Raw genomic sequence first — 15548 nt, 5'->3', positions numbered from 1 at the left:
ACGAGGATTTAAGTCTTGAAGATATAAAGTAAATTAGGTGTCAACAGCGCAGAAACCATGATTCACTTACTATACATAATCCATTGCGATATATTTCTTATTAAATGAGTTTACGTTTGTCAGATTGCCCTTCATTCAAGCCCTCGGATTACCCGCACTCATAACATTAGCACAGAATCAGTTCAGAATTAACCACCAAAAGAATCAGTTCGGTTCAGACGCGCTGTGAGTCAGTTGGCTTCACGCTGAATCACGAATGTGCAGTATCATCAGCTCCTCGGTTCTCGAATCGGACCCGTCCGAAAGAAACGGTTTTCGGTTCAGTGTACTGATGATCTGAAAACCGATGCAACCGGATCTTGACTCGAGAACGAGAATCGCTCTAACCGGCACGTGCTGCAGTTCAGTGTCATCAGCTGCTCTACTCGTGTTCATGTTCTGTTTACTACAAACTCCATTTGTGAATCTGTCATCATTAACTTTAAATACAGTACAGATATTTCATAAATCATCCCTTATTCCTATTAAACATAGAGTCTTTAGAGTCTTAATTATTGTCCAACTTCGCTGAAAACCCTTTTGGCCCATACATAATCTACAATATACAGATAAGAAACATATAAAAAAAATAAAAAATAAAAATAAAAAAAAAATATATAGTTATTCGATGTTTAACAAAATACTTTATTACATATTACACGAATGTGCAGCATCATCAGTTCCTCGGTTCTCAAATCGGACTGTGCGAAAGAAACGGTTTTCGGTTCAGTGTACTGGTGATCCGAAAACCGATGCAACCGAGTACCAAAGACAACAGCAGCAACCAACAGATGCTGCACAGCTCAGCATTGCAGGATTTGCAAGACCAGAATTGACCAAACAAGCAGTGCAACTTTAGTAAGTACTCCAAGACAACAAGAAATTCATAATGTCATCATTAAGGATCTCCTCATTGGCTGCACTTTACCTCTGTCAAATGTGGGGGAGAGGCATTAAATAATTGAAATGTCAGCTTTAACTGGAGGACAATATAGTGTGATACAATAATAAAACAGGTTCATTTGTATTTTCATGCATTTGTAATACAATAAAACCTTTGAAACCTTTTTTGATAGGAAACTAGTTCTGTTGACATAACATAAAAATGTTCAATGGCAATGACTAGATGTAACAGTGGTATTTTTTTAATTACATTTTTATATTGCCATTGGTTTAATGGGTTGAAAGGTTAAAATATTAATAGAATGTAAAAATTTACAATACCAATTTATAATCTTTTTTTTAATTTAATTACTTTTCATTTAATTACTTTTTTAAATTAATGGACTCGGGCGGACCCGACTCGGACTCGGCCTTTAAGAACTCGGACTTGAGTCCAACTCGGCCCCTTTTGGACTCGGACTCGGACTTGGACTCGATGTTTGTGGACTTGGTCTTGACTCGTACTCGACAAAGGTGGACTCGGACCCAACTCTACTGGCTATATCAAACACACACAGTCATTGGCACAGTAAGGGAGATCACAGAATGCGCGCACACAGAAATTTCTATGACAAGTCACGCAGGTACTGGGTTACTCCGCAGCTTTAAAACGGTCCATATATAAACACTAATAGGTGTACCAAAGTGATAAGGACAAGTCAAAAACACTATCTGGATGTTTATGATGTTAACGCTCATAAATTATGTACATTCTGAACACAAAGTTACTAAGTGCAGCTTTAACTATAGCACTAAATAAAAATCTATGTGCGTTTAAGTTGCGTTAGGGTTAACATTAAGTTAGTTGATTATCACAGACAAACAATTATGTAAAATGAATAATAAACAAGAACTTACCGTTAGACGCCTCAATAAGACTGCACTCGAAGAGTTTTTCTCTCACAAATGTATCCATGTGCTTTTCTGACAGGAAACAAAAAAAAAAAATGATAAATTAATTTTGAATTATAATATGTATGTAAAAAGACTTTATAAACCACACAAGCATCAAATCACCTCACTAACGTGGCCTACGTCTCTCGCTGTGCGTGCGCGCACATTGAAATGCCCTGAGACGTCGATTCTTTTCCGGGAATCACTTTGTTCGAGAATTACTGAACCGGTTTATTTGAACTGGATCGTCGGTTCTCTTAGACCTGCGGTCCGACTATATTGTACGTAATTTGTATGATTTACATGTCGATATGGACAACTGCATGCGTTTACATTAGAGCAGAAAGTCGTATTCACTTTTTGAACTCATTTGACTCACTTAGATGTCAAATTCGCTTTTCAGTGTCAGAAACGACTTTTTCCTCTATTTTCACAGGTTTTTGCATATTTCAGCCATCCGTCACTGTCTGAAACTTAATAAAACTATATTAATCTGTCATCTCAGATACCTTAACACGATTATGCGAGTCACGTAATGTAGGTTGCCCGTTTGAGGTAAACTGTTCATCATTTAACGTAAATAATGTTGGCCTATAGAAGTTTAACAGTATTGTTGCCGCAAAAAAAGTTCCAATTCTAAGACTAATGAAGCAAAAGTGCTTTAAGCGATAAATTCAGTCAACAATAGCTATAGTAAAGATATTTTCCATATAAATACAGCTTTTTTGAAACAAAATAAAAACACTCTTGTAAAGCCTCTAACCCACTTGTTCAATTTGTCTATTCAGAGCGGACAATTTCCCACAACCTGGAAACAGGCAAAAGTCATGCCATTATTTAAGTCAGGAACACCAGACCAGGTATGCAATTATCGGCCCCTAAGCATCTTACCAATATTTTCAAAGGTGTTAGAAAAAATTGTGTATGGGCAACTTATTAATTTTATACAATCAAATAACATTTTACACCCATTACAATTTGGCTTCTGTCCTCAATACTCCACCGAAACGGCAAATTGCCTCTTTGTGGAACAACTTATATCTGCTATAGATAGTGGCGAAATCGTTGGCCCCATTTTTTTGGATCTTAAAAAGGCGTTTAACACCTTAAATCATGAAATTCTTATTCACAAATTGTCTAATTTTAATTTTAGGCCGTAAACTTTGCAGTGGTTCAAATCATATCTGGAACAGAGAGATCAATGTGTGGTGGTTAATAATGAAATGTCCACATTTTAAAAAATGAACACAGGAGTACCGCAAGGTTCCATTCTTGGGCCCTTGCTTTTTACATTGTATATTAATGATTTGCCAGACTCATGTCCCACAGCAGGATTTCAAATGTACGCGGATGAAGCAGTGGTTTATGTGCGAGGGAAAAGTGAGCAGTCAGTTTCTGATGAACTTACAAAACATCTGCAAAATGTAGCGGTGTGGTTTCAAAATGCAGGTCTGACATAGAATGTTAAAAAGACTATGTCTATTTGCTTTGCCTCAAGATTCAAGTCCATACCAGATGAACTAAATTTATGGATAAATAGGCAAAAGATCCAGCAGGTCTCAGAGGTCAAATACCTGGGCCTTGTACTTGACTCTCAACTTAAATTTGACAGTCATATTAAAAAAAAATATGTCGAGTTGCCAAAGCAAATCTTTATACATTCAGACTAACCAGGGACTGCCTACCGTTTCATGCTGCTCACACTTTCATGCATGCCATAATCTTCTTGTATATAAGTTACTGCATCTGTACATGGTCACAAGCTACTGTCACTACACTTAAGCCAGTTCAAATGATTTATAACAGAGCTGTTAAAATCTTAGATAGGAAACCCATTAGGTCACATCATTGTATTAGTCTAAGGAAGTTAAATATTTTATCTTTTGCAAATTTTATTAAATTCTCTTTGTTGAAGCTGATGCATAAATGTTTAAATCATCAAGCCCCACAGGTCTTGAGTGATTGCATAGTTGCTCTCAGGGTTGGGGGTTCAAGGACTAGAAGAGCTCAGAACGGGAACTGTCAGATTACGAGATGCAATACTTTGTTTGGACAATCACTTTTCTCTGTACAAGGCACAAAGGTCTGGAATTGTTTAACCACTGAACTTAAAGGAGAGTCAAACTGGTTCATTTTTAAACACAAACTCAAAGACACTTTAATCAGAAGTCAAATGTGTGACCACTGATTGTCATCTTTGTTGATATTGGTTTATATTGTATTATTTTGTTTATTTTAACTGTGTATTGTTTTTATTTTTTGTAAAGGCTCACTAGGGACGGACATTGAGAATTAGCTTCGGCAAAATGTTGTATTATGTAATGTGTTTATGTGACATACTTGTCCCTATTCAAATAAACTTAAAAAAAAAAAAAACACTGTGGTTTTATGCTTTTCTTTCTTTGGTGAGTAAAGAGTCAAAGGAACCCCAGGCCAAGACATCTTTCAGTTTAAGAATCATTCAGTTTCGGATGTATGCTGTGTGTGTGTGTACTTGTTATTCCCTACATTATGGCGATCAAACATCCCAATAAAAATAGTAATAATAACAGTATTTATTTATGTATGCATGTATTTATTTATTTTATTTGTTTTGGTATTCATGAATGACAAGCTCATAAATCTTAAAAAAATATTATTTTTTATTTTTTTAAGTTTTGTGAAGAGTTGTAGAGTTGGGCTAAGGCTGTAAGAAATACAGTACAGTATAAAAACCATTACATTCATCAAACAACTGTGGTAAGAATATTTCATCAAACACGGTGAGTAATGGCTTCTCCTGCTACTGTTATTTGCACCTCTTGTCACATGTACAGTTTATCTATCTCTGTCGCAGATGAGGGATTCACATGTGATAAATGCAGGGAAATAGTTAGACTGACATAAGGAATTATTGAAGAACTAACAGGTGATTATTTATTAACACTTAACTCACTACTGTTAACTACTAAAAAAAATGTGTCAACTAATCAGTATGTAATATAATTTTATGATTGTGTTAAATAACAGTTAGCAAATCAGTAACTCATATATTCTGTGATACCTCCTAAAGAACTACTATTAATTATCTACTTTTTGTTCAAGAAAAATAACTACTACTGAACAGTCATGCGCAAACAATCACTATAATAATCAGGCTGTGTCCCACAAATCAAGTACTTGAGTAAAAGTACAGATACCCCAATAAAATATTACTCCAGTAAAATTATAAGTAGGCCTATTCATTTTCAAAATTGCTTATGTAGTACTACTACAGTTACTACATGTTACAGCCCACTTATTAGCCTATAATGGAAATGAAATATGGATTTTGTTTGCTTCTAAATGTTTAACTTTTGATTATGAAATGTTTGTTAAATTAGTTAAAACGTGGGCAGTATACATGTTAAAATGGAATAAAATATGCTGTATTAAGAAACGTTCTCATCTGAAATATTCAGATGAGAGAATTTTACAAAATGTATGATTACTTTTATAGTTTTTTTTGTTTTGTTTTGTTTAGTCAAAATGATGTAGTTTATTATTATTTACAAATAGGTTCACTTTAGAATTCTGTAAGTCCTGCAAAATTATCTGATAAATCTTTTTTAATTACTAATGGGTTCCCTATGTTTTCACTTTAAAATACTGTTTCAGATTCTAAGTAATTCTTGAGGAATTATCTAATAATTCTTTATTAATTACTAATGGGTTCTCAACATTTTCGCTTTAGAATAGGCCTAATGTTTCAGGTTCAAAATAAATCCTGCAGACTTATTTGATCATTAATTATTAATTACTAATGGGTTCCCTATGTTTGCACTTTAGAATACTGTTTCAGATTCTAAGTAATTCTTGAGGAATTATCTAATAATTCTTTATTAATTACTAATGGGTTCTCAACATTTTCGCTTTAGAATAGGCCTAATGTTTCAGGTTCGTACAGAAATTCTAAGCGGCCATGCATTATAATATTTTTTTTTTGTTGTTGTTTTCTCGTTATAACGACTTAATTTTCTCGTTATCTCGACATAACGAAGTTCGTTTTCTCGTTATAACGACTTCATTTTCTTGTTTTCTCGACATAACGAAGTTCGTTTTCTCGACATAACGAAGTTCGTTTTCTCGTTATAACGACTTAATTTTCTCTAAGAAGTTACAAAACTGCGCCAGCAGGTGGCACTATAGACCTGAATATAACTGATGGGGTGTTGTACACTATCCACTTTACTGAACGCGGACCTTCCTCGTGATCGCTATAATTTGTGCAGTCTTTATTACTGACATTTAATTAATTCATAAATGTTAAATGCTTGAATCAATATGAATATTTAGTGTATTAAGTTCTTGCTAGATGCATGAGTTTCACCAACGCGTTCTGTGTCATAAAATAACTGCTTATCAAAACCAAGGTTGACATCACTGTATTCTGTTTATCTACAGTAGGACGGGATTTAACGATGTAGGCTGATGTGCTTCTTTTCCTTATTACTAATCTTTATTGTTAACCATATTGATGTGAAATGTGATGTATATGTAAAATCCATAGGCTAATTTAATTCAGTTTCATTTATTTATATACAGTATTGTAGACGTTATTACCTAGGCGAAGGTAAATTTGCTGAAATATAGGCTACAGTAAGAGCGCCTGCATGGTTGTCCATCAGATGCCTGTCAAAGTTGAGTTCGTTACTATAGCAACAGTAAAACTATCATGTCGTTATAACGAGAAAACAAACTTTCGTTATGTCGCGATAACGAGAAAAATAAGTCATTATAACGAGAAAACGAACTTCGTTATGTCGAGAAAAATAAGTCGTTATAACGAGAAAACGACTTTCGTTATGTCGAGATAACGAGAAAATTAAGTCGTTATAAGGAGAAAACAAAAAGGAAAAAAAATTATAATGCATGGCCGCTTAGAACTTCCGTAGGTTCAAAATAAGTCCTGCATAATTATTTTATAATTCTTTATTAATTACAAATTGGATACCTGTATTTTTCTCAGGCTTTGCCTTACATACAGAAATTTAATTAATGATAATGTGGTATATGCTGAGGAGGCACACATACAGTACTGAATATAAAATATAAAAACTAAGATAAGTCATCGCAAGGCACTGGAGTCATGGTGGGGTTCCTATTGGAAGGTGATTTCTTACAAAACACACTCACAAAACAATTTACTACATAGGCAAAACCTCTATAAAATGTATTGCATTTATTAATATTGCATTTTCATACTACTACTACTATTGCTAATAACATTTATATGAAAGGGTCACTGTTCATTAGTAGTTCATAGTTTTTTTCTTGAACCCTAACTTGTAGATAATAAATAGTAGTTCTTCAGGAGGTATGACAGAATACATTAGTTATTGATTAGCTAACTGTTACTTAACATAATCATAAAATTATATTACATAATGATTAATTAACACATCTTCCATAGTAGTTAACAGTGTGTTAAGTGTTAATGAATAATCACCTGTTAGTTCTTCAATAATTCCTTATTAATTATGTAGAAAGCAGGCACGTGCACACATAGACATCAAAGGGGGATTGAGCACCTGCCCTTTTTATTCCTGGAGAGAAATTGCCCATTTTTCTCGGGTGCTTTGTTTTTTTTTTTTTTTGGAAAAAATAATATATATTCCTGTTTGCGCACGGCTTCCCTGTCAAACAAATATATTTATTGAAGAATAGTATATCTAAATATCAGGTCAGGAGTTCTGAAGCGCTCATGAGGTGAGTGGAGCTGGTGATGAACAAAAGATTAAAATACCAGTGCCTCGAATAATGCTCGAATTTACTGCTGATTAGCCAAAGGCAAATATAACTTAGTTAACGTGTTTTGCTAGCATGCATGCCTCATGAGCTACTAGACTAGAGCTGTGTAAGGGATAATCGCTATACATTATCCTCCTGCTTATTACATGGCTACCTACCAAATAAATAAATAATTTGACACTTAATATTAAAAAGGGAGTTTATTGATTTAAACACGATTGTATTGCTTCCGCTAAAGAAAATAGTACGCTCAGTCTCTACGGTTAGAATCCTGTGAGTCAATTGCAACGCTCTGTTTTTCATAGCAACGGTCTGTTATACTCCGCACAGCGGTCTGTTATTTCTTGATAATGTATTCTACATTGGAGATCAACCAAGCCATGTAATAAAATAAGTTAATAAAATAAGAACGTCCCCAGTTAGTTAATGACTTACATCAAGAGTCTTTCCCCCTGAAATTTAAAAATCTAAATTGGTGAATCTAGAAGAAATCTACAGATGCAAACAGATGGAGGATAGATTAGATTAGATTAGATTAGATTCAACTTTATTGTCATTATGCAGAGTACAAGTACAGAGCTAATGAAATGCAGTTAGCATCTAACCAGAAGTGCAAGAATATAGTGTTTTATATACATAAAAGTGCAGAGTAAGTAAAGCTATGATATACAGAATGTACAGTGGAGTTGCTATATACAGTATTGAGCAGAGTATATACAGATTATAAATATGAATGCAATGTAGATATTGTATGTACATTATGAACAGAGCAATGAAGGATTATATATACATTATGAATAGCAGGAACGTGAGAACAGTGGTAATAAATACAGTTGAATGAGTGTGCAAAGTATTGTTGAACAATCTATTATATGCAAAATAACAGTAGTGCAATGATTTTTTGTAGAAATAGTCTACTGTGCTTGTACAGTAACCACTTAGACAGTTTATAGTGTAATGGATTTAACCATGTGCAGTCTGTGCAAAATATGAGTAGTGCAATACATGTATGTAAAGTACTGTGACCAGTGCAGTAAAAGAGCAGGTGCAGGTTAGATAGGTGGTGCGGCATTCAGAAGTGTCACAGCCTCAGGAAAGAAGCTCTTCCTGAGTCTACTAGTTTGAGAGCGTAGGCTCCTGTAACGCCTGCCGGATGGAAGGAGGGTGAAAAGTCCATGGTTAGGGTGAGAGGCATCCTTGATGATGTTTCTTGCCCTAGGCTACACTCTAAAAAATGTAGTAAATCGGAGTAACTGCATCTGTACATTAATAAATAAAACTGAGTAGAAATAAGATAAATATAAACATTAAACATTAAAAATAACAATATTTATAAATTAACTTTTTATTTATGAACTTTTTTTTTATTTCATCTAAACCTTTATAAAATAGTATTCCATACAACGTCTCGGTTACGTATGGTAACCCTCGTTCCCTGAAGGAGGGAACGGAGACCCGACGAATATGGGATATCGCTTCGATAGACCAATCTACTTCGAGTGTAAACTAAACGAGCCAATGCACATTGGCATGCAATTATTGCATCCAGCTGCCGCTGATCACTGCGTGAGTATAAGAGGGCAGCAGGTGCAATGCATACCAGTTGCGGTACAGCAACCATGGCGACGGGACGTGGCGTCTCCGTTCCCTCCTTCAGGGAACGAGGGTTACCATACGTAACAGAGAAGTTCCCTTTCAGTCGGTCACTCTCGACGCCACGTCGGATGACCGACGAATATGGGATCCCTATCAAAGCGCCATGGGTGCTGCCCCTTCCAGTGCCCTGTGCGAGCCGCCTGCGCCCCTATTAGGTGTAGGCCGGGGCTCAGAACAAGTAGCTCCACTCACCATTGTCAAAGCACTACCTCAATGGGTGAGATTGGATAACACTGGGAAAACGTACCCGGTCCGCTTGGAGCCGGGACGCTGCGGAAGCCCCATCCTTCCCGAAGGAGGCCTCAGAGGCAAATACACATATAGCATCCGTTTAGGAGTATACAGAGAAATTTGAGGTGATTAAAACCCTCTTGGGAAGGCAGAAGTCTGCCGGGGAAACACGGGCTCTAAGGCTATACCATGGACTATACACATACGAGTACCCCTTAGGTCTCAATATGGAGCCCAGCCTCCCATGGTTCTCACGGATTCATAATCAAGGCCTGGCGCCGGACTTTCCACCGCGTCCAGCTGCCTAGGGTGATGGAGGATCTCAACAGGTTCTACAGTACGGACACTCTGGAGCAGTTTTAGCAAGCCGACACTAACCGGGGCCTCTCAGTGCCACTACCCGTTTGAGGTGAGAACACAGGAGGATACCGGCTCTACACGAAGACTATAGAACCTAGCGAACGTGTTAGGGGTCGCCCAGCCCGCAGCTCTACAAATATCTGTCAGCGAGGCGCCACGAGCCAGCGCCCAGGAGGATGCAACACTTCTAGTTGAGTGAGCTCGCAACCTAAACGGGCAGGGCACATCCTGAGCCTGATAAGCCAGGGTTATGGCATCCACAATCCAGTGGGCCATCCTCTGTTTAGAGACGGCACTCCCCTTCTGCCGGCCTCCGTAACAGACAAAGAGCTGGTCTGAGGTCCTGAAGCTTTGCGTCCGGTCCACGTAGCACCTTAATGCTCGAACAGGACAAAGCAAAGCCAGGGCTGGGTCTGCCTCCTCCAGGGGCAGCGCTTGCAGGTTCACCACTTGGTCTTTGAAGGGTGTAGTGGGAACCTTGGGCACGTAGCCAGGCCGGGGCCTCAGGATTACCTGGGAGTCAGCCGGCCCGAACTCTAGGCACGAATCGTCGACCGAAAATGCATGCAGGTCCCCTACCCTCTTGATGGAGGCCAGTGCAAGCAGGAGCACAGTTTTCAATGAAAGAAACTTTACCTCAACTGAATGCAAAGGCTCGAATGGGCCCTGCTGTAGTGATTTAAGCACTGGAGACAGGTCCCAAGAGGGTATACAGGGGGGCCGGGATGGATTTAACCTCCTGGCCCCTCTAAGGAACCTGATGATGAGGTCATGCTTACCCAAAGACTTCCCATTCACAGGGTCATGGTACGCAGCAATAGCGGCAACCTGGACTTTGAGGGTGGAGGGAGACAGCCTTCGCTCCAACCCTTGCTGCAGAAAGGATAGCATGACCGTAATCGGGCATCTTCGGGGGTCTTCTTGGCGAGAAGAACACCACTCAACGAACAGGTTCCACTTCAAGGCATAGGCGTGTCTCGTAGACGGTGCTCTTGCCGAAGTGATGGTGTTAACTACCTCTTGGGGTAGGTCACCTAGAACCTCCGCGTCCTGTCCAGGGACCAAACATGGAGTTTCCAAAGGTCTGGACGTGGGTGCCAAATGTCTACCTGAGCGGCTCTGAACCACCTCCAAATCAGCTGGACCGTCAGGGGATGGAGTCGCCATTCTCCCGGGAGCATTGCTCAAGACAGCTCGTCGGCTGTATGACTGAGCAGGCCTGGAATGTGAATGGCATGAAGTGACCTCAGAACCTTCTGACTCCAAAGGAGGAGGTGGTGGGCGAGTTGCGAGATGCGACGAGAGCGCAGACCACCTTGGCGGTTGATGTACGCAACAGTCGCAGTGTTGTCCAATCGGACCAGCACAGGCTTGCCTCGTAAGAGACCTTTGAGACAGTTCAAGGCAAGGTGCGTTGCTAACAACTCTAGGCAATTGATGTGCCACTGCAGCTGCGGGCCCGTCCAAACCCCTGAGACTGCATGCCTGTTGTACGTGCCCCCCCCCCAGCGGTGTTGGAGGCATGCGTGTAAACCACAGTATGCCTGGAGATCTGCTCTAGGGGCACCCCTGCCCATAGAAATGCCAGATCTGACCACGGAGTGAGGGTTTGGCGACAGGCCGGTGTAACTTGGACCCGGTGAGTGCCGCGCTTCCACGCCCACCTCGGGACTCGGCCATAAAGCCAGTGCTGGATCGGTCTCATATGTAATAGGCCGAGCGGTGTAAGTGCCGCTGTGGCCACCATATGCCCCAGGAGCCTCTGAAAGAGTTTCAGTGGGACCGCTGTCCTGCTCTTGAACGTATTCAAGCAGGCCAGCACCGACCGCGCATGTTCCTCTGTGAGGCGTGCTGTCTGTTCGACCGAATCCAACTCCATACCGAGAAAAGAGATCCTCTGCAATGGTGAGAGTTTTGCTCTTTTCCCAGCTGACCTGAAGGCCCAACAGGCTCAGGTGCCAGAGCACCACGTCCCTGTGCTCGCACAACTGATCTCGAGACTGTGCTAGTATCAGCCAATCGTCTAAGTAGTTGAGAATGCGAACACTCTTCTCTCTGAGAGGAACGAGAGCTGCCTCCGTGACTTCCGTGAAGACACAGGGAGACTGGGACAGCCAGGAGGGCAGGACCTTGTACTGATATGCTAGTCCTTCGAACGCAAACCGCAGAAATGGTCTGTGGCGCGGAAGTATGGACATATGAAAGTACACGTCCTTCAGGTCGATCGCTGCAAACCAATCTTGCGCCAGTAGGCTTTTGCGTTGAGAGCGTTTGGAAGCTGTGACATTATCGTGAGGACAAAACAATCATCCAAAACAAACCATGGCTAACAGTCAGATTCAGCCGTTTATTTATGATCCAGAATCAGATCCCGAGGCTGAAACTGAACGAGAGCAGCAGCAACGACTCGCTCCGAACGGGGCTCGAACCCGGGTCTCCGGCACGGGAGGCGGACGCAATAACAAGGAGGCAGAGATATTTTAAGCAGTTTTACTCACCGCCTCCGGTTCCAAAACACAATCGTGAACCTTTTTGTTGGGATTGCATCATCCTTAAGAAATAAACGATATGCAAATCCGTCGTCAAACTGGGCCTTGTTTGTAAAACAAGCATCTTCGAAATGCAGGGAACAAACACAAACACTTGCACAACTCCGTTGATGCTCTGTAAAAATAAACTCCATCCACTGGTCCCTTAATGCTGTTTTTTCTTTGGTAATCTGTGCAGGGTTGTCTTGCCCTGGCAACCAAAAACACACTCCTTTTGTGACATTTTGCGACGGTCTTGCTCTGATCAGTGTGCTCAGCCTCTCAGTGCTCTGCTATACGGGAGCGCGCGCTCTTCCGGCAGACGTGCCCTTAGGACCCATGTAAGGAAATTCCGCTCCATCTAACGTCACACAGAGCCATACTCGAAAAAAAACTTTCCGAAACTTGTGGCAAACCGGAACGAGTATTTTTGGAACATAAATACTCCTTCAAACATACAACTTAATTTTTTTAACTTTGTCCATGTTTTGCATGGGAATCCAACTCTTTAACAGTGTAAAAAACTCAGTATGCATGAAATAGCATTTCACCCCCCCTTTAAAGAGTTTGGTGACTTTACATCCGAGTTAGTTCTGGCCGCAGATAAAGTTTTAATAGTTGCAGATTTTATATTTATATTTAATATCCATGTTGATAATAAAAAAGATTCATTGGGATCAGCATTTATAGACATTCTGAACTCTATTTGGGTTAGACAACACGTTTCAGGAACTACTCATTGTCGAAATCATATTTTAGATTTAATACTGTCACATGCCATTGATGTTGATGGTGTTGAAATTATGCAGCCAAGTGATGATATCTCAGATCATTATTTAGGTTTGTGCAAACTTAGCCAAAATTGTAAATTCTACTTCTTGTTAGACAGTGCTTTAAGTGGCCCAAAAGAGGTGCCGGTACTCTATTATAGCCTATTTTATTAACGGGGGATGGGGGGGGGTATATGTGGTCTTGGGTGATGGGATGGGGGGCTTATGACATTAGACTTCGTAGCCTATAATAAAAGATAATGAATTTCAAACCTTAACAAAACACATTTTTATTCAAAGATCAACCGTCTGTCATTACTCTTTAGTCTGGAACAAGAAACAGCAACATTAAAATCATGAACTCAAATGTCATTGTAAAAAAAAAAAAAAAAAAAACATTGACTGTTGTAACAGTGTGTAAATCAGACCTTTCTGTAACACTTAACGTTAATAAGCTTAAACGAAAATAACGAAATAATTGTGTAGCGGAGTATTTTTTTGTACACAGTGCCGCGAACTGTCAATCACTCCTGTACGCGTGTATCACTGTCCTCCTCGCAGCTGCAGCAACTTGCGCTCTCTTCATCAAGCTTTAAAACAAAAAGGGGACAAAAATACCATGTTGTCTTTGTGCATAGGCTATAGATTAATTAGATAAATGAATTTCTAAATTTGTGCCTAGCCGCCTACAGTATTTTTTTTTTATTTAGAAAAAAGATGCTGCAGCCAATGAGCAGCCAGCGGGGTCTGGTCACCCTACCTAAAAGAGCTGCATTACTTCATTAGCTTGAGTCTGACCTGCAGTTATAGCATATAGACTTGGTGAGGCGTCAGTCAGTGAGTTTCACACTTAACTTGTTGACACTTAACAGTGGGAAAAGCGACACATGCGCTATTCTCTTGTTTAACTTGAGGGTGAATGGGTAATTGGGTAATGTACTTTCTGCTCTCGGTGGGATGAATTAGGAAGCTTGCATTAAATCGGCAGTGCAGGTAAAAGATTAAATCCTCTATTAAAACAGATGTCCAAATGAGCGTACCGGTACGCTAAAAGCACGTTCTGGGCGCACGGAGAGGTGGCGGTACGCTCAAGAGCTATATTTGGAAGTGGCGGTACTGAGTACCGGTGCGTACCAGCCCACTTAAAGCACTGTTGTTAGAAGTATTGAAGAACCATCACTTCTAACACAAAAGACTGCTTTCTAAGTTATCTTTCTGATGTGTCTTAATTCCTTAGCATATCCAAAACCTCAGAACAACTTGATGATGTAACAGAAACTATGGAATCTCTCTTTTCTAGCATTTTATATACAGTTGCTCCTTTACAATTAAGGAAGGTTAAGGAAACCAGTATAACACAATGGTATAATGAGCATACTCACACCCTAAAGAGAGGAGCCCGAAAAATGGATACTATTAGAGATAAAATTGTAACCATTGAGCCGTCAGCTATAGTATCGCATCAGGCAGTGCACCATAGACCCCCTGAGGAACAGTTCCACACATTTTCTACTATAGGAGAGGAAGAATTGTATAAACTTGTTAAATCATCTAAACCAACAACATGTATGTTAGACCCTATACCATCTATGCTCCTAAAAGAGGTGCTTCCAGAAGTCATAGATCCTCTCCTGACTATTATTAATTCCTCATTGTCATTAGGATATGTCCCCAAAACCTTCAAACTGGGTGTTATTAAGCCTCTCATCAAAAAACCACAACTTGACCCCAAAGAACTAGTTAATTATAGACCAATCTCGAATCTCCCTTTTTTGTTCAAGATACTAGAAAAGGTGGTATCCTCACAATATTCCTTCTTAGAGAAAAATGGTATATGTGAGGATTTCCAGTCAGGATTTAAACCATATCATAGTACTGAGACTGCTCTCCTTAGAGTTATAAATGACCTGCTCTTATCATCTGATCGTGGTTGTATTTCTCTATTAGTTTTATTGGATCTTAGTGCTGCGTTTGACACAATTGACCACAACATTCTTTTGCATAGACTTGAACACTTGGTATTGTTGGTATTAGTGGAAGTACATTAACATGGTTTAAATCGTACTGACCGCCATCAGTTCGTAGCACTGAATGAAGATGTATCATATCGATCACAAGTGCAGTATGGAGTTCCTTAAGGCTCAGTACTAGGGCCGCTACTCTTCACGCTTTATATGTTACCCTTGGGAGATATCATCAGGAAACATGGTGTTAGCTTTCACTGTTATGCTGATGATACTCAGCTCTATATTTATTCGCGGCCCTGTGAAACACACCAATTTGAAAAACTAATGGGATGCATAGTCAATATAAAAATAAAAAAAACTGGATGACGAGTAATTTCCTACTGCTAAATTCT

This window comes from Carassius auratus, unplaced genomic scaffold, assembly GCF_003368295.1.
Source record: "Carassius auratus strain Wakin unplaced genomic scaffold, ASM336829v1 scaf_tig00216503, whole genome shotgun sequence".
NCBI lineage: Eukaryota > Metazoa > Chordata > Actinopteri > Cypriniformes > Cyprinidae > Carassius > Carassius auratus.
This window is presented reverse-complemented; position numbering follows the sequence as displayed.